This window comes from Canis lupus, chromosome 5 (genome assembly GCF_011100685.1).
Source record: "Canis lupus familiaris isolate Mischka breed German Shepherd chromosome 5, alternate assembly UU_Cfam_GSD_1.0, whole genome shotgun sequence".
Taxonomy (NCBI): Eukaryota; Metazoa; Chordata; class Mammalia; order Carnivora; family Canidae; genus Canis; species Canis lupus.
The window spans coordinates 69,919,851-69,940,240 of NC_049226.1; the positions used below are offsets into that span (position 1 = coordinate 69,919,851).

Genomic DNA, 20,390 nt, shown 5'->3' on the forward strand with positions numbered 1-20,390 from the left:
TCTTCGTTGGTGGGGTGTTTTAGGGATTCCTGGAATAAAGTGTTGGTGACATTTCACTTGTAGTGATTGCCAGTTTGTCCTACAGAAGAATATTCTCTCTTGAGATGTTCTGTGAACAAAAGGGCTCCATAATTTGGAAACTGCTGAATACTCTAGGAAATTCAGGATGTGCATTTACATATAAGAGTCTGAGAAGTCCTGAAGGGAAAAAAAAATAATTTCATTTTGTTTAACCTAGGTGTCCTTCAATCTGTTCAGTCTTATGTGTCTTTGATTCCATGACACTTCACCATCCTGAGGAACTAATATCCATAAAGTATACTTTGGGTGACCCTAGAAAAGACTTCCATTGGCCATCCTTCTAAAGTGAGCCAACTTCTAGAGTAACCCAATCTTTGACAATTTGGGGAAAGTGAACAACACTTTCTGTTTGATAACTTGCAGGCAAGTGCCCAGCCAACTAATTAGCTGATTCATTTTATTTTTTTTTTACCAGAAGATTGTTCAGACTTTGAGTTAGTGCCACCTATATGGGACTGCACAAGCTGTATTATTTACTATTCATGAGAACTAGACTGGACATTATTTCCCAAAAGCTGAATGAGACTTGGCATAGACAAGAGAATATTTTAATATTCTGTTATGTTTGTTCTTATGAAACTGTTTAGATCTGTGGATAGAAGGAAAAACACTAAAAGCTATATTTGTGGGTTAAGTAAAAGATACAAAATGTGCATACTGATAAAATTTTGGATTAAAAAACCTAATTACCAAGACATGTGGGTTTTCTTCTAAGATTTCATCCATTCTTTTGACAGAGAGAGCAGGAGAGCATAAGCAGTGGGAGCAGCAGAGGGAGAGGGAGAATTGGGCTCCCCAAAGTGGGGCTCAAACCCAGGACCCTGGGAGCATGACATGAACCAAAAGCAGACACTTAAGGAACCCCAAGAGCCCCAGAAGACTTGTTTTAAACACATTCTCTTAATCATCATTTGTAAAAGATTCTGAGCCTAGAGGAAGCCTCTCTGAAAGGCAGAGTTAAGAAACACATCACAGGTGGCTATGCTATGAAGTGGAGATTGGGAAATGGGACCTGAGAATCAATGGCCCCACCTTCTGCACCCTTGAAAGCAGCCTCATCTCAACCTGTATTGGGTATAAATTAACATGTTTGGATGGTTTTCCTTCTACCTACACAAGATCTGTTCTCAGGAGAATGGAGCAGACCACTCTCCTCATGATAGTAATCCTCCTGATGTGTAGCCCCCAGATACAGTGGACATGAGCAGAGCAGTCATAAATAAACATCAGTGGCTTTTCCAGTCCATAGCCCTATCCCAGTTTCTTCAAATCAATTCACATCTTTCCCCATATGAAAAGAGAAGATATTAATAATACCTACCTTCAACAACCAGAGTGTCATGAGGATCAAATAAAATAATGGTTTTGTAATAGAACATAGTACATTATTAGTAGTATGAAAATTTGTTCCTCTTAATCGAGTAGTTGGCAAACTATGGACCACAGATAAAATCTGTCCCACAATCTGCTTTTGTACAACCTAAAGGTAAAGAGTCTTTTTACTTTTTTAAAGGATTATTAAAGGAAGAAGGAGAAGAAACAGAAAAAAGAGGAAAACGAAGAGAGGAGAGAGGGGATTAGAATATGTAACAGAACCCACATGTAACCTACAAAACCTAAAATATTTACCATCTGTTCCTTTACAGAAAAGGTTTATGGATCCCTGTCTTAACAAAGAAAACCTATTTCTTTCCTTCCTGCAATATATTGCAAAAATGGCCTCAATTCTTTATGACTCCCTGTGCTGTGTAACTATTCAGTGCCCTCCTGCTTTGACCCTGACTTCATGCTTGACCAGTGGAATGCTAGCCAAACGGGGTTGAAAAGCACCAGTAGGATTGAGATTACTCCCTCTTGTGTCTCAGCCATTACTCTGAGAAAATTCCTGAGCTAGCCTGCTACAAGATAGGAGTGTCATGGGACAAAGCCAAGTCACCTCAGTCATCATGGCTGAAGCCAGCATAGATCAGCCAAAAGGCAGCTGACTCCCAGACATGTGAGCAGCCCAGCCAAGATCAGCAAAATTACCTACTTGATGGTTGACCCCATATGCATGGGCAATAAATATGACCTATTTTATGCTACTGAGACTGTGTGTATACTTTATCCTTTTCTCCTACCACATACAAAGGATGCCCCCAAAAGACAAGAACTCTCTCACTAGACTTCTTAGTGTTCAATAAGAACAAGTTATCTCTACAAGTTCCCATCTTTGCTTTGGGATTCAAACCAATGCTTGAAATCCATGGCCTCTCCACACCTTGCAGAAGACACTCAAGAAGACAGAGATGGTATAGCCTTGGAAATAGAGCTCTCATTCTTACCAGTGCTCCATTCTTCCAGATGCTGGACATGGTATCACAAGTCCTGCATCACTAGTTAAAACCTGCCTGTCCCAGCTGAATACCGTGGTCTCTATTCATTCATTCATTCATTCATTCATTCATTGAAAAGCATTTCTCTGTAGTGCCTTTGTAGCAAGCATTCTGCTAACCCTGGCATACAGCCCTGATATCAAGGAGCTTATCTGTGAGGCAGGTCACATTTCCAAGCATTTCTTCATTAGCACTGCCATGGTGGAGTGCCAGCAGATACTGTAGCTCCATAACCTATTATAACCTATTCTCAGTTGTGCAAGTACAGATTCTGTAAATTCAATACCATTTGGCTATGTTTAGCAAGAAAAATTGAAACACAGACACAGACACGCACCAGAAATGCCTTGGTCCCTTTGAAAGTGATGAAATGGTATTGGAAGACAATCTGGAGTGAGAGGCCCAAAGCTTTATCATGTTCTCTACAGGGAGATGCCTCTATCCCCTGGACTTGGAAACATGGATGAGCTGTCCTGGTAATTAACTTTGCTCAAATCAACTTAGAATTGAAACACAAATGTACAGTTCTTTCTTTGATGAAATAGTGTGGTTGTATTAAAATATATCCACAAAGTATTTGAAACTTCTCCCTCAGGAAGTGGAAATTTTTGCCCTTCCCCTTAAGAGTGGCATTGGACTTGGTGATTTGCTTCTAATGAATTAGAACATGGTCAAAGTGATTGTGTGTGACATCTAACACTAGGACATAAAAGACTTTTGGATCCCTTCCTTGCTATGGCATATATCTCTGGGATATATGACTGTAAAAAGCCAGTTGCCATGCTGTGTAGATACACTAGCAGTCCCATAGAAAGGCCAGGTGGCAAGGAACTGAGGCCTCCTGCCAGTAGTCATGTGAAGGCACCATCTCAGAAGCAGATCCTCTAGCCCCAGTCAAGTCCTCAGATGAGACTGCAGCCCCAACTAAATTTTGATGTTAATATCATGAAAGACTCTGAACCAAAACCACCTAGCTTCTGAACCAGAAACTGTTCAAAAGATAATAAATATTTTTAAGCAACTGGGTTTGGGGATAACTTTTATGCAGCAATAGATAATTAGTACACAAAGATAACATTAAATGATTAAAACCACTCATAGCTATGTGTGGAGAGGTGTATGGGTGGCTCAGTTGGTTAAGCATCCAACTCTTGATTTTGGCTCTGGTCATGAACTCAGGGTCATGAGATCAAGCCCCATGTTGGGCTCCATGCTAAGAGTGAAGCCTGCTTAAGATGCTCTCTCTCCCTCTCCCTCTCCCTCTGCCTCTTCCGATCCACCTTCCCACCCCTGCTCACATGATCTCTTAAAAACAAAAACAAAAAATTTAAAAAACCAGCTATAGTTGACCTAACTGACCTGATAAGAAAGAAATCACGGGACATGAATGGGAAACCCTGCTTTTCTTCACACCAGCCTGTATTTATCTGGCAAATTGAACTATGGGAATTCTGATTTTGTTGCTACCACCTGCATGAATGGATCTGTTTTTGTTGCCATTAAAACCAGAAGTGCAGAATTTGACTGGATGTTAAAGATGATATCCATGTTGCCATGTTAAAGATCTTGTGACTATCACAATTCCTTGTATTTGAAAAACAATAGCGTTCTCATTAATTTTTACTTTTGAACAGAATTAAGGTTTACTTTTTGTTGAACTTGCATAGTTTACATTTTTTTAGTATTTTTAGAAAGTAGTCCTTAATTTTCATCTGCAAGATCTAGAGTGATCTTCAGTAAATACTTTTTATAGTCTATGATGTAAATGAGAATGGAGTCAATCTCAAATGTGACACAATAGATTGTATACAAAATGTTTTGTAAATGATTACATCACTTCTTTTCTGACTAGCGAGAGTTGAAAAATTTCATCAGTATCAAAAGGCTCTGTGAACACCAAAGGATTAACAATCACAAATCCAGCCAGGAGTTTTTCCTTGTCAATCCAATCTATTTCACAGAGAGTAGATGTCACCTGTATTTTGGGCTTGCAAGGGAGAAAAGTAACTCCCAGAGAAGCATTAGAAAGGCTTAGTGTTGTGGAAAGAATGACAAATGTGTGTAGATAAAGAATATATTTGGCAGGCTAGTAGATTTGGGACATTTATCTGCAAGGCTGCTTTAAATGGGTTATGGTTGATTTAACTCTGTGTTTAATGTCACTCAATATCTTGTATATAATCTGTTAAAAATTAAATGTACTCTTATAAATCCAAAAGTTATTCGGCTATATTTTGTCAGGCTGCAGTGCATAGCATTGTGCCCGCATGTTCAGATCTCCTGCTGTTCCAACTCTATGGAGAATCAATCAGTGACTTAATAATCATGCTTCTTGCAAGAGTTCAGATAAGGACTTTGACCTTAGGCCAACAGAAAACTTCCTATCCCTGAAAAGAGTGTTATGTGGCTTGTGTGGACCCTGACAAAGGACACCTATCCCAACAGTGCTGTCATATTTCCCTCTTCTGGAATCTAACTCCAAAGCTACTTTGGAAGAAGCAACACACAGGGAAGCCAAGGAAGGGACAAAAAGTTAAATCCCTCCTGCTCATTCCTATAGCCACATGTTAGCCCTGCCATGGGTGGTAGAGATAGAGACAGGGGTTACAGGGATAAGAAATATGAAAAGATAATTTATTAAACTCCTTCTAGGCACACAAGTGCTTAGTACAAAACATAGGATTAAAAACAGACAAATTGATCCTGCTGTCATATACCTTTTAAAGAAATATAGAAGTATCCAAAGAACAATACACTAAGGAAAAGTCAAGGGTATTGTAAATGTCCATTGTGTTGATAGATTAAAGAGAAGTACTTGGAACTAAGAAAGGCTACAAGAGGAATAAAAAAGACTGGCTTATATGACACCATTCCACCTCTTAAGCACATGACAGACATCACCAATTAATCACAGAATTCTTTTCTCTGGAACCCAGCTATGGTTCCAGAGTTTTTGTTCCTACAATACACCAGGCGGCTACTACACGTCAGCCTGATCCAGCTTGTGAGATGAATGAAGGTGTTTGCCTAAATTCACTGGTTCAGGGGACCCCAAAACACTAAGATGTCACCCAAAAGCACTGAGGATGTTAGGATATTATATGGGTTATAGGAAAGGGAAGGCTGATAACACACATTTAGAAAAGGGTAGAATTTCTATTGTGAGCAAATAAGAAGAAGGTACAGCTTTAGCTTCTCCAGCAGGAATGGAGGAGACATCGCATATCAAAGACCTCTGCAAAACCAGTGTGCCTATTAGTCAGGTGATCTGTAATGGCTGCTGTGGCATGTTTGGTACACATTTATAGGAATTGCCTGCTCTTTAACTGGAAGGTCTTTGGGAGAAATGCAGCAAAATAAAACTCATAAAACCTATGCTCACACAACATGGTCCTAACCAGTTCAGCCTTGGTTTCCTGAAGTCTAATCCCTCTGGGAAGCTAAAGCCCATATACACAGGAAATCTACTCTCCCTCCTGCAAGTCTGGTTTTCTTCCACTGCTTTCTAACAGCTGATTGACTGGCTACAGCCGCCATTCAATGAGGCAAGTCTAAAATGAAGCTATTCTGGATGCCCATATCCTCTGCACCTTCTTTTTTTTTTTTTTTTTTAAGGTTTTATTTATTTATTCATGAGACACAGATAGAGGTAGATGGGGGGGGGGTGCAGAGACACAGGCAAAGGGAGAAGCAGGCTCCATGCAGGGAGCTGATGTGGGACTCGATCCTGGGACTCCAGGATCACACCCTGGGCCAAAGGCAGGCACTAAACCTCTGAGCCACCCAGGGATCCCCACCCCTGCACCTTCTATATTCAATCCATCACTGTATCTTGTGGGTTTTACCTCCTGAGTTGACTCAAAATGTTGTCTACCTCACTGTTTCTATTGCAGCCACGCTAGGTCAAGCCTCTATCAACTCTTACCTGGATATTACAACAGCCCCAACCTAGTTATCTCCAATCCATTTCCTACCCTCCAACCGGAGAACTCTTAGTGAAAGGCAAATCTTTTTCTAACAGTGTCACTTCCCTGATTACCTGTCTTGGACTTCTCAGTCCCCTAGGGCATGGAGTCTGGAATGTGCAGCTTTCTGTACAGGCCTCCTAGGGTCTGGACTCTGCCTACCAGTGCCCCCTTCAGGCTCCTGCTACTGAGCTGCTTCAGTTCAAAAAACATACAACACCTCCTTTAGCCACAAGGACTTTGCACATGCTGTTCCCTCTGTCTTGGGATACTTAACTACATCCAGTCTTCACACACCCCTTCCACATAAACACCTGAGTATTCATGTGTTTTCTCCTCAAATCATAGTTCAAGAGTTACCTCATCAAAGAGGTACTTCTTGCCCTGACTACTCAGTTTTCAGAATCTATTATGCTCACCAAGAATACCCAAGACCCCTTCCTTAGAGGAACTTCTTTCTAGAACATATCATAGCTGCATCCCTTGTATGCACAGGGGTAACAGCATCTTCCTCATCTTCCTCTTATATCCCCAGGGTATGCTCACTATAAACCCTCAAAGGATATTTTTGAATGAATGATCCAGTGAATGAATACTACTACTACTTCACTCATGCACCAGGCCCTTATTTAAATATAAAATTCTTCCAAAGAACTGAAATATTTGTGGAATGTGGGGCATAGCAGTGGGAAAATTCACAAAAGAGCTAAGTATTGAGAGGTTTGGGGAGAAAGTTGAGAATGGGCCTGGGAGGAGGCGAGGTGGGGAGATTCAGTTTAATAGTCTTAATATAATCATAGGATAAATAAAGTTGAGATAAAACAGCCTCCTTTTCATGCCTGCAAGCCATTGATTCAGCTAAAAAGGCAATTACCCAAGAAGAATATGAATATTGTCTATCACACTGACACAGAAAAAAGTGCTGAATGTTGCAATGATAGTGAACAGTCCATAAAAAAACTTGGGGCAGCGAAATACCAAAGTCTGCCTGTCACATTTTATTATAAATAGCTCAAATAACTCTGTTCAATCTCATCTGCTTGGAGTCAAACACTATTTTTTTTTATTGTAAGGAGGAAGTCTGAGACATTTTCTATAAAAGTAGCCATAACTGGTAGTTGTCACATAATTTTTCTACATAAATAGCTATATGCACTTACAAATTAATTGGGGGGAGAAGCATTACTGAGCACCTACTAAGTGCCAGGCACTGAATTTTTATTATTATATTGTATAAGTGCATGATTAATTAAATTTTATTTTTTTACCCAGATGTGGAAATTGAGATTCAGAGTTTGTTTACATTACTTGCTCAGGGCCATGCACTTAGCAAATAATGACATCATTTTAATCCAGGTCCTCCTTGTACCTTGCTGTGTCCGACAGTGTTACAGATGAGGGGTTTAAACCAAGAGAGTAATAAGACTATTCGGGGATAGCACAACTCAAGAGTTCACTGGAATTTTACTGGGGGCTTTATGACTCTATCATTACCTTAAATCAATAGCAGAAGACAAATGTCTATTTCTACTCCTGCCTTTCTATGAAATATGCCTAAAATGGCAGCAACTCAAACAAATATTGGAATGCAATTATGCCTTTTAACACATGGCAGTGTGCAAAGCAGCCCTTATTAAGCAGTTATTGAGAGCAAAGATCTTTTTGATGTGGGTGGGCCTGCATATTGCTATGTCTATATAGTTGTCTACTTGGAGATTCTTGCAGAGCCCTCAATGTAGGCAGATACACTCCCCTTTATGCTCCATACATTAATGTTGAGGTGAGCGCCTATATGTTTAGAGCTTGTCTGCACTCCTTCTGGACTGTCCTCGTCTCCCACCTCCACACTTGACCCCTTGTATTATTTTCCCATCCTGCTGTAAATTACCACAAATTTAAACCAACACAAATTTGTTCTTTTATAGTTCTGGAGGTCAGAAGTCCAAAGTGAGTCTAAACCCAGAGCTAACCCCAAGGGGTTGTCAGGGCTGATTTCTTCTGGAGCATCCCAGGGAGAATCTGTTCCTATTCCTGTCTATTTCAGCTTTAGAAACTTCCCACATCTGTTGGCTTGTGGTCACATCAACTTCAATCTCTGTTCTCATCATTACATCTCCTGCTTCCCTCTTAGAAGGATCCTTATGATTACATGGGGCCACCTAGATAATCCAATATAATCTCCCATGTGCTTGTATAAAAATCACATCTGCAAAATCTCTTTTACCATATAAAGTAGTGTTCACAGGCTCCAGGAATTAGGACCCAGACATACTGGGGGGCGGGGGGCAGTATTATCTAGCCACTGGCATTCCTCCCATCCACTTTCCCCATGGTCAAGGAAAGCCTTTCTAAACAATCAAACAGATGCTGTCATGACCTCCATCCAAACCTGCTGATTGTCTCCCATTGCACTGAACAAACCCTATCCCCTAAACCCTGCAGGAGCTGCCTCCTGCTGGCCTCTCTAGTGTGCTGTGGCACTCTACTATAGATGGCTCACGCTGGCTGTCCAGGAGCCCCTGGCCCTTTTCCACCCTAGGGTTTTTGCATTTGTTTTTTATTCTACATGTGCATGGATTCCTTTTTTTTTTTTTTTTAAGATTCTATTTGTCTATCTATCTATCTATCTATCTATCTATCTATCTTGGAGAATGAGAGCATGTGTGTGAGTGAGGGGAGGGGCAGAGGGAGAGGGAATCACAAGCAGATTCACACAGTGTAGAGTCCAACTTGGGGCTCAATCTCAGGATCCTGAGACCATGACCTGAGCCAAAATCAAGAGTTGGATCCTCAACCAACTGAGCCACCCAGGCACCCCTGCATGTGTATGAATTCTTCACAGGACCCCATCAAGATTTGGCCTGAGACTCAGGGGCTCAGCGAGCCATTCCTGCCAGCCCTCTCCATCATAGAAACCAGCTCCAAGATAGAGTGCTGCATGCAGAAGGATTTTAAGAACTACTCCCTGGAGATAACTAATAGGGAGGTAAGGAAGGCTGAGATGGGCAAAGAAAGAAGCAAACCCACAATAAGATGGTACCTGAAGTCTTTATGGATCTAATAAGGAGCTCCAAGCTGCTGGCTCTCTAGGGTTGTCCTGAACCAAGGCAAGAAGCTGAGTCATGTGCCATGAGCTGCCCCACCCTGACAGCAGCTTAGCCTTGAACAAGGAAGTGACTGAGAGCAATAATCCAGATATGTAGTTGTGAACTATCAGCAAACAACCCTCCTACAGTTGAGAAAATGGGTGGTTAGACCCTGAAAAGGGATCTGCGCTGAGCATGAGAGAATCTACCACACGATCTGGACCAGCAGTTCTCAAATAGGGTCCCAGGTGATGCTGCACCAGAGGCATTGTGGCATTGTCTGGGAACCCATTAGAAATGCAAATCCTCAGGCTCCACCCCAGACTTCTTGAATCAGGAATACTGTGGGTGCTGCTGGCAACCTGGGTTTGAACAAGCCATCCAGGAATGCTGATGCATGCCTTAGTCTGAGAACCACTGATCTAAATCATGCCTATTATACTTTATATTACTGCCTTAGATTTCATTTGGCCCTCTAAGGTTTTATTTGGAAATTATTCTGGGGGGTACCTGACACATAGTAAATTCTGCAAGAGTGTGTGTGTAATAAATGCTTTGCATTCCTTCCACAGCTCTGTGAGGATCAGGCCTTGTCTGATGATGCCCCGGAGCCCAGCACAGTGCCTGGCCCAATGTGAGTACATAAATGGATTCAAAGTCTCCATCTTTCCCCCTACATCTCCCTCACTGACTCTATCCTCTCATTCCCTAAATGTCTTTATATAGAGATTGGCTTCTCAGTCTTCACCTTTCCAAGTAGATGACTAATTCTCTAACCCCCACATGCAACTGAGCCATTGCCCTTCATCCCTGACTCTGTTCCTGTGACAGGACATGAGGGTACAGATTTGGTAAGCAAAGCTGAGGCCAGCCTCAGTCAGCCGGCACTCCTAGATCTGTGGGCAAGTTGTGCCACACCCAAGTGCACTGCATGTTCTGACATGAACACTGACTCACGGACAGTTCTTTTCCTTACCCCTAAATGGTGGTGGACATTTTGGCTTCCACAACACACTGGCTCTGGGTTATCGCTGTGGATAAAACAGCTATCTACATGACAGGCTCTTGGGATCAGAATTCCATGAGGTGAATTCTGCCCAGGAAACTGTGTTGGGGTACCATGTATTTTCAGTCCAGAATATTTTAGATGAATCTATAAATGATCTGGGAGACCAGCTCTAGTATCATTTCATAGGAAACAACACTACTCTTAGATGTTAAATTTTTAAAAAAAAAAATTTTTTTGGGGGGGGTTGTTATTCTTGTGTCTAAGCCAAATTCCTCATCTAGCTAAAATATTAAAATACCAAGTAAATATTAAAAAATAAAAATACTTTAGGGTGGACACATCTCCAAAACTTGTTGGAGGTCTACATGGTACACGCCCAAGGGTTCCTCACTATGTCTCTGCATATTTAGTCCCCTAACCCCACCCAGGCCATGATCAGGTCTTAGTCAGAAGAGATACTGGGACAGAAAACACATTGCCTCTTTTTCAGAAGTTGGGTTTGCTTCAGCTGTGGCCGCTCTGCCCTTTGGAACACACAGCCCAGTCTGTCGGAATGTGAAGTGAGGCATGGTGCTCCGAGAACAGGAGTTCCATTACTGAGCTTTACAGAAATGAGAAGAGGCTGTGCATGTGACAATCCTGGTGTATGCTAAATATTAAGGTATCAAATACACTTATCATTTGGAGTAACAGCCCAGATAACAACCTTCAAGAGTAGAGCAAATGGGACAGCGACAAGGAAGTGACAGAAGTCACTTCTGTGATCCATGGGACTTCTTACCAGGTGGCCCCAAAGATACATTCCAATTCCAAGATTCGTTTCTGAAGAGCTTTGAAAACAAATAAAGCAGCCAATACTATGCAAAAGGGGATTTTACTAAACTGACGATAAGACTGATTGTCATAGAAACAGACAAAACTGATGAAATCAGCTTTCTAGGAGAGGGGACGGATGGGATAGCTAGTTGACAATTTATTCTTGGAATAAATTTTTAATAGCAGTGATTCACACCTACTGAAAAAGCCATTCTCACTGGAACCCGTGTGGGCCCATCTCTAATTCAGATATTCTCTCAAATCTACCAGGTAATGCTAGCTGAACAGTTGATTTTATATTTTTAAACAAGTTTGCATGTCGACAAGTTAGAGGAATAAACCAAGCTGAGTACACTTAACCTACCAGAAAGCGCCCATTACTCTATGCACATTATTCTCCCAAGCATTAACCTAGCAGGTAAGGAAGTTAGCTGACTCAGTTCTTAAATCGAAGCACATGATCCTGATAAGATAAAAATCCTGGTGCCCTGGTGCTAGTAAAGCCTGCCTCTCTGAGTCCTCGGGCACTGACTATGGTCAGTGATGCTTGGCCACAGTCCTCTCTCCTTTCCGTCTTGGTGCAGACACAGACTTCCTTTTTCCAAGAAGCAATTGGCCAAATGGTCTTCCTGATTCCCTTTACTTCAGTTGTCTGCTCATCAAACCACCAACCCTGGTCTGTCTAGTCTTCTTACCATCTTTCACTGGATTTTTAAAAATTTTAAATATTACAAACATATTTTTAAAACTCAATTAAAGGGGCAGCCCGGGTAGCTCAGCGGTTTAGCACTGCCTTTAGCCCAGGGCCTGATCCTGGAGACCCAGGATCAAGTCCCACGTCAGGCTCCCTGCATGGAGCCTGCTTCTCCCTCTGCTTGTGTTTCTGCTCTTCTCTCTGCATCTCTCTGTGTCTCATGGATAAGTAAATAAAATCTTTAAAAAAAAAAAAACTCAATTAAATAACTGGGCAAGATCTACTTATATCATCTGTGAATCCTTATGTTCCTTTTACAGACACTGACAGAAACAACCCAAATGGTTTACAAGACACTTGCCATCCAATGAGTGATTTTTAATTATTAGTCTTTAAACTATGTTGTCATAATTGACGTTTTCTTCAGTAAATACTTGAGGGCCTCCTCCAGGTGCCAAGCTCAGGAAATGCAACCAAAAAAACACAGACTCTTCTTTGATGAACCTCACAGTCTGGAGTCATAATAATGACCAATGCTTGACTTGTGACAGTTATTATTTAATTTAGTACACAAACATCCCTAGGATCACGGCCACCCTTTTACAGATGAAAAGACTGAAGCTCAGAGAGTTTAAAAACATGCCTAAGTGACACTTGTGTGTTTAGATTCTTGGTTTTAAGTACCAGAAAACATATTTCTGAATAGGCAGAGAACCCAGCAGGACATCCAGAATGTAGCCTGGAGGCAGTGGTTACTGACAGGTTGTACCAGTGTTGAACAAGAGGACCCTTGGCTTGTCTACATGAAGCATGAGCCAAGCAACTGGCTGTGGTTATGCCCTCGAAAGATTCCAGGCAGAAGCCTCAGTTGTGCATGGCTCCCCATAAAGTCAAAGCCACAAACACTGGTCTCATTTCTATGCTTGAACCATTACTATAATACAAGTCTGCAATTACTGAGGGTCTAATGCTCATTGCAGTGCTGCAGTGCTGCAATGAACAGGTGAAATCATCCTATCGACCCAATCCCTAGCATGTCTGCGTCCAGGGGATGCCAGTCAGGCAGCCCAGTGCATAGCACCCATGACCATTCACTCTCATTCTGCTTCTGTCCCAAAGATGGCCAGCTTGAACAGAGGCCCCCATTGGGCCACCAGTTTAAGATCCACAGTTTTGATGGAGTAGGATCAAAATAGAAAGCAATCATATTATAAATGACCTCTTTACCCTGCATGGACCAGTAAGCCTGGCCTCCTGCTCACATCACTTATTTTGTTTTAAGTTTGGAACAAAGTACAACAAAATCTCACCGCACATCACACCACAGGCTACAGATTTAGTTACTTTTTATGCCAAACTCTGCTTTCTCCTTTATGCTACCCAGGAGTGCTACCCTCTCCCTGGCATCAGCCTTTAAGCCAGAACTTATACTAAGAGGGGACCTGGCCTGCCTGCTGACCTGTACCCGTGGCACATTGCAATATGTAAAAGCCAGCTCCCTTCCATTCTCTCCCCAGTTGCACAATCTTTGAAGCAGGTCCCTACACCTGTGAAGAGAAAGAAGCAATGGCCTTTCCCATACAAGATGTCTTCATCTAATTAACCAAGAACTTATTAATATTGCGCTTCTATTTCTAATCCTTTGGTAAAAATTAGAATCCCCCAGTAGCTTCTTTCTATAAGTGGGACCTGGGGAGGAAATCTGGTAGTTTGAACCAGAAATGATCTGTCCTAAATTGGTTCCACATATGGGGTATGTATGTTACGGTCATAGATATGGCCAGTATTCAAAGTCATTACTAAAATAAGCTCCCCTTTGTTCCTACTGTCCTCAGTCATTCTGTTCTCCCTGGGCATTAGCAACATTCTGGGTCTCCAATACAAGGAAGAAAAAGCGTGCTGGGTGCTGCAATCTTTCTCATGGGTCATCACATGGAATCACAATCATCATGTGAGGAAACAAATGTTCTCATTTTTAGATCTGAAAACCAAAGCTCAGGGTGGTTAAATAATTGGCCCATGGTTCCTCAGCAAGTAAATGACATGTCTGGGTGATTCCCAGACCATTCTCTGACCCACACATCATACTGCTGCCTCTGGGGAAAACAGACCAGAAGGCCACATTCCTTTGTCCTCCCATAATCTCTGCCCACCCACCAACCAGCAGCATAAGTGAAGCTAACAGCCAAATATGTGCAAAAATCCTCCGCATTTATAAGTGTGTCAATCCTGAGGAATCCAGCGATCTATTCTGTTCCTTCCAGTATCCTCTACAGGATGGGCAGGGAAAAGCTCAAAGATCTTTCCCCACTAAGTTGACTACATGTCCAGGCTTCCCAGAAAGATCCTAGCTTAGTCTAATTGCCTCAGTATATCAACAACCAGCCCTCTTTGTTCTTACAGGTATCCAGGTGTGAAGTAAGTCACTATCTCCAGGCCCCACATACACCAAATATACATTCCCGGCAAATGGAAACCATCAATGTTGATGATTAAATTGATTATACATTACCTGAATTTCTGAGAAGGATATGGAAGGGGGCTGCTAAAAGTCATTATCATTTTCCTCTTACAACTAGGAGGAAAATGCTAACTCTAATTCACTAGGGATAACATGGAAGAGAGATATACTCTTTTCTACCTTATTACTCAGGTCTCCGTGCAAAAGCACCAGGCTTGTTTGTCATGACTTAACTCTCAGAGGACACCATGATATCTAAGTGGGGACGATTCACAAGAAGTGTGCCTGAAAACCACTCATCAAAAAGTTAGTTTATGTATAAAAGCAAGGTTCTGTTTGAAGACCTCTGAAATGGCACCTAGGCACAGTAAACATTCTAGAATTCTAGAACTGGTCAAACCTCTTCCTGGAACCCAGACTGAGCATAAATTCTGACAACCAAGGTTTAGATTTGCCTGAGCCAAGCCTGGTTAAATGCCCACTGGCCTCCTCACAGCCTGAGAAGTCTATTTTATGTACAAAAGTTCACACACAGGACCTGTGAATGCACACACATACGTACACACAGGGGCACACACATGCAAATGCCCATGCACATTTGTACATGCACAAACACAGCTTTGTAGGAAACTAATCGTTCTTCACCCAGATGTCACTTTTTAGAGTGTAGATATGATCTCATGATCTTTCAACAAAACAGAAGCTTTTTTTTCTCCTCACTGGATCATTTCTCCAAAATAGTCCTTGCCTGCCAGTGGTGGCAGTCTGAATTACTTACAAGTTTACTGGGAAAATACACAAAACACGTCTATAATAGGTGACGAACACTTTGTCTTAGGTTTTGCCCAGCTCAGCTAAATTTGCCAGACTCCAGATAAACAGCTGAATTTAGTCATTTTTAAACAACTTTTCAAATGTGTGATTTTTTTTCTTTCTCAAAGAACACACCTGCTGTCTTCCACGTTTACCCTCTTCAATGCTGAGAAGGAGGCCGTGGCCTTAGGAAGGCAGAACTTAGGTCATGGGTTGAGGTCTGGCTCTGAGTTCAGGTTCATGGTACACCTAAAAGTCATGTTTGTAAAGGGTAATTCCCAAAATGATGTGTCTTTTATGCCTTGCCCTTTTATGTCAAAGCACTCAAATCATTTGGAAAAGGGATCAAAAACTTATATATAGTTCTGTTCTATGTAACCAAAATAGACTCCAGGTAGGATCTCATATCCATATTTTTCAAAGAAATATTTTGGGTGGAGTCTTCATATATTGAGGTAACTCCCTAGATCTTGACTTCATTGTATATAGATTAACCTGAGATGATGAGTATGTGGTATAGATGACACAACTTTTATATCTATGCCTGTGATGGACATCATTAATCAGCTGAAGCACACCTTCCTGATAAGCTTCAGAATCTTACTAAGTATGAAAATCTAGGTGGCCTCTACATGACATCTGACTCATAAAATGAAAAGTTGCTATCCCAGATAAAGACACATGATCATAGCTAAGGGACTGATAACCCAGAGACATTCCTATCTGGCCTTAATGGGATAAGGGGCAGAAACACTTACATCAGACTCATGGCACACTCTGAATCCTGAACCTGTGCTCCTTCAACCTGCCTTCTAATTCTAGACATCAAGAGATGTTTGTAGGTACCAGAACCCGGTAATTTTCTCCTTATTAGACCACTTCTTCTAAATAGACTTCTCATCAGTCTTCCCACATGGGTCCCAGCTATTCATTAATTCATCGTGGTTTGTTTTTATTTATCCAACATAAATGGGAAAGGGTAGACAGAAGGAAAGACACGTCCCAACCTAACTTCCTACAATAGATCTAATAAAAGAGGAGGATAGAAAAGAAAGGATAATTGTACTATGATTCTATTAATTCTGTAAAGGAATAAAAAGCATACATTTTTCATCAACATAGAAAACAAAAGCCTTTCTGTATCCTATCCTAATAACATGTAATGTAATGTCTGCTACCACCAGAAAGCAAAAACATCATCCATGTCAAGTCTCTGCCTCTTTGGCTTGGGTGTCAGCTTCTTTCTCATCCCACAGTTATTGACTGAGCTAGATGGAATAGATGATATGAACAAGACAAATGTGGTTTTGCCCATATGATGGATGCATTCTTTAATCCATGATTGCTCACACACCTTGCCTATGCCCTCTATGACTAGCCCCTTTAGTCTCTTGCCCCTTGAGAACTGCTGGTCCTTTCGGTCCAACCATATTTCTGGACTTGACTTCTTGTCCTGACCCATCCTGGTGTGGTCATAATCATAAGTAGGGAAGAAGTAGCTAAAAGGTTTTGAATGAAACCTCTTACCATGGGGTTGTCATTCCCTATTATTGGGGTGACAAGATGTAGGGCTAGGCTGGAAGATTCATGGCACTGCCACTTGGCAACACTAGGAGCAGACCCAGTAAGCCAGGCATATTAGGCAAGATTGGGCTAGCATTTGGAACTAGAGAGGGGCAGAAGGGATGCTGGCAAGTAGACAAGCTAGAAAGATCTGGCCAGGATACTAGGTTCATGCAGATCAAACTTGGGCAGAAAGGGTCAAACAGGTGACTCAGAGGCAGGAAAACAAGACCCTAGCTGCTGAAAAGGAGAAAGTTTAGCAGGACCACACCTGGGTAATATCTTCTAATTTTTAAAAGATTTTATATATTTATGTTTTTATTTATTTATTTATGGGGGAAGGTAGAGGGAGAGAGAAAGAGAATCATCAAACACACTCCATGCTGGGCACGGAGCTTGACATGGGGCTCAATCCCACAACCCTGAGATCATAACCTGAGCTGAAATTAAGAGCGGGATGCTGAACTGACTGAGCCATTCAGGTGCCCCAGCATCTTCTGATTTACATCCTATTTTCCTATAGAGTGTTGTGAGTGTTGTCTCACTGATACTCCTTTGTGTTATTTCTAATAAAACTCCTGTTTTTAAGATGATAACACTAATCTCTGTGGAAGTTGAATAACGTGGCTAAATTCAGAGGGCTGAGACTTGAACCACAGGTCAAACTGGGTAGTTTCCTGCAGGTAGAGCCCAGACATGCTTAGGGTTGGGCTGAGCTGTTTACTCTCTGTCCTCTCAATTTCTGAATGTGGGCAGGCCATGGCTCAGAGGAAACACCAGCCTCCCTAGGTGTCATTGACTTCTGAAAATAGCAAGAGCAGAGGGCTAGGCCTTCTGGGAGATCCTTCCAATATTCTTAGAAGCAAGCACAACCATTTCCTAATTAATTATCTCCATTAGCTAAGCTCAATTACTTTGTGTCCACCTCCAAGAGTACAACCTTGCTCCTTAGAGACTTCCTATTTGAATTTCCAAGGGGGCAAATATTGCCAGAAGCATGTTTTATGTAATTACATAGTGTAGATATTTCACTCTCTTTACTTAATGATTATTAAATACTGAAATTAACTTCTGTACGTGGATGTGGATTCCATCAGTGTAAGAGAAAGCACATGTATAGTGGGGTATGTCTCTCTGCAGAATTTGGGAGACTTGAGAGGTGCTCATGGGTGCTCAGTCCTCATGATACTACTGTCCATAGTTTCTCAGTGGAGACTGGTCCTTGCTATTCTGCATAAGAATAACCTCAAGAGCTTGATAAATGCACATTGCAAAACCCGCACATCTAGAGCATCTAGACTTACTGAATCAGCATATCTGAGCAGAGCCGGGAATCTGCATTTTCAATTGTCTCCGTGGGGGATTCTGATAACACGAGTGTCTAAGAACCAGTGATAGTCATTTGCATGATACATAAAGACAGCCTTATCAAGGGAACAGGAGAGGCAAAATGAACAGAAGCCAGTCTCTTCCCATACATATTTTAATAAAAAGAATTCAATACATGTTATCTATTATTATTTTATGATTGTTTTAAATCCTCAGACAGGGCTTGAGAGCCGTAGCTGATCTGTGAGGCACAGGCAGCACCATAAGGTGAGTGGGAAACAAACAAGGAGAGATAGGGAGAGTAAAGGGTGTTGCTGTCGATAAACTACCAGAGCTCCAGCCTGCAGAGGCACTTCCAGAAACAAGCATGTGACTCCAGTCCATGTTTGGCTGGCCTCCTGGGAGCTGGGAATTCCTGGACACTGCGTGTGGGGTGTGTGGACAGTGGCAGGCACTGGAGCGGGAAGTTGGACTGGCATAAAGAGAGACCACACTGGGGCCACCAAGATCATGCCTCTCCTACCAATTCTCTAGCAAGAAAGTGTCAGGTGCATCCCAATGCTTGTTCGCAGAGTGAATGAAAGGTAAACGTGAGCATTGTGAGAAGGAAGTTCCCTCTCATTGATTTTTTATGTGTTTGGTTGATTGTTGTAAGTTACACATCATGTAAAATTCACCATTAATGACATTTACCACATTCCCAGTGCTATGCAGGCATCACCACCATCTAGTTCCAGAACATTTCCATTACCCCAAGAGGAAACCCTATTCCTATCAGCAGCCATTCTACCCATTCCTTCTCCTTCTCCTCTGGAGACTGCTAATCTTTCTGCCTCCCTGCATTTGTCTGTTCTGGACATTTCATATAAATGGGATCCTGCAATACGGGGTCTTTCATTCAGTTTTACATTGTCAAGGCCCATCCATGCTGCAGTGTGTGTCAGAGCCTTGGTCCTTTTTCTGGTTGAAGAATATTCCCTTCTAAGGATAATACTTCCTCTCATTTTTTGGAACCAGGGCAACTTCCCAGGATCTGGATTTGCAGATTGACAAAAGTGTTGGGTGCACCCTGTTCGCCACGCTAGATCAACCTGCCATCTGTCTCCATCCCTGTGGTGCCAGCCTCTGGGGGTTGCTTTCTTTCCTCACTTTTCGCCAGCTTCCTTTGAGGTTTTGCTAATGGAAGTTACTGGCGGGATATCAGACAGAAGCGGGTGCAGTTAAGGAGTCCTCTCCTCCAGCTCGCTCCCTGGCTGTGTCCCCTTCAGGAAGACGCCCCTGTCACTAAGCTTGTCTCTCCAGGCTCTGTTGGGCCCTCTCTCTCTCTTGCACTTCCAGGCCCAGAAGAGATACTGGCTTCTGGCTGCTGGCAGCTCTCAACTGGTCCTTCATTAGTTTTCTCCAAATCTTTCCATATCTTTGTAAATAATCTATTAAATTATTTTTCAAGTTATTCCCTTGAGGTGTGTGTGTGTGTGTGTGTGTGTGTGTGTGTCCCTCCCCTTCCTGCTGGGACCCTGATTAATACAATAGTGATCCATGATAGAGTAACTCATCAATATTTTACTCCATTGCTGAAGCACATTTCATAGTACATATTTGTAACATAGGGCCTGAGAAATGCTCTGTGCCCCTGTGTGCTATCCCCATTTCCCAGATCAGGTGGGAACCAGACGGCAACTGCAACTGCTAGCAGGTAGTGCAACGGGGCAATTTTGTATGTGGATTCTGGAATCACATTTCTTGAATTCAGGCCTCAGCTCTGCACCTCCCGGCACTGTAACCTGGGGCAAAATACCTAATCTTTTCAAGCCTTAAGCATAAATTACGATGCATAGACTATCTATGACTCACAGATAATATGCAGAAAATTCTCAGAACAGAGCCACACTTTATAAGTGTGCAGTAAATGTCAGCTATCATGTTAGTCCTCATTAATCCCGGCCTCACCTTCCCCTCTTCCAATCTATATCAGCTTCTTGGGGCACTATCTTTGAGTCCCAGATCTTTCCCAGATTCTGAGCCAGTGATGACTGGTGCTGAAAGAAGACTAACACCAGTTGTCTCCTCCTTGAGGGACAAGGGAATGTGGGGAGTAGCAAGTTCCTCTAGACCCTGGGTCCATCCTTCCAAAGACCAAAGGGGGACTCTTTAACCCTGTGCTATTGTGGTGGCCTTCCTTCTCCTCTTCTTCATCA

General features: G+C 42.2%; 1 protein-coding gene across 2 annotated transcripts in view; it reads right to left on the bottom strand.

Moving 5' to 3' along the window:
- Positions 1 to 20,390, bottom strand: part of CDH13 (cadherin 13) — a 1,002,781-nt gene that overhangs the window by 930,735 nt on the left and 51,656 nt on the right. The window lies entirely within an intron of this gene.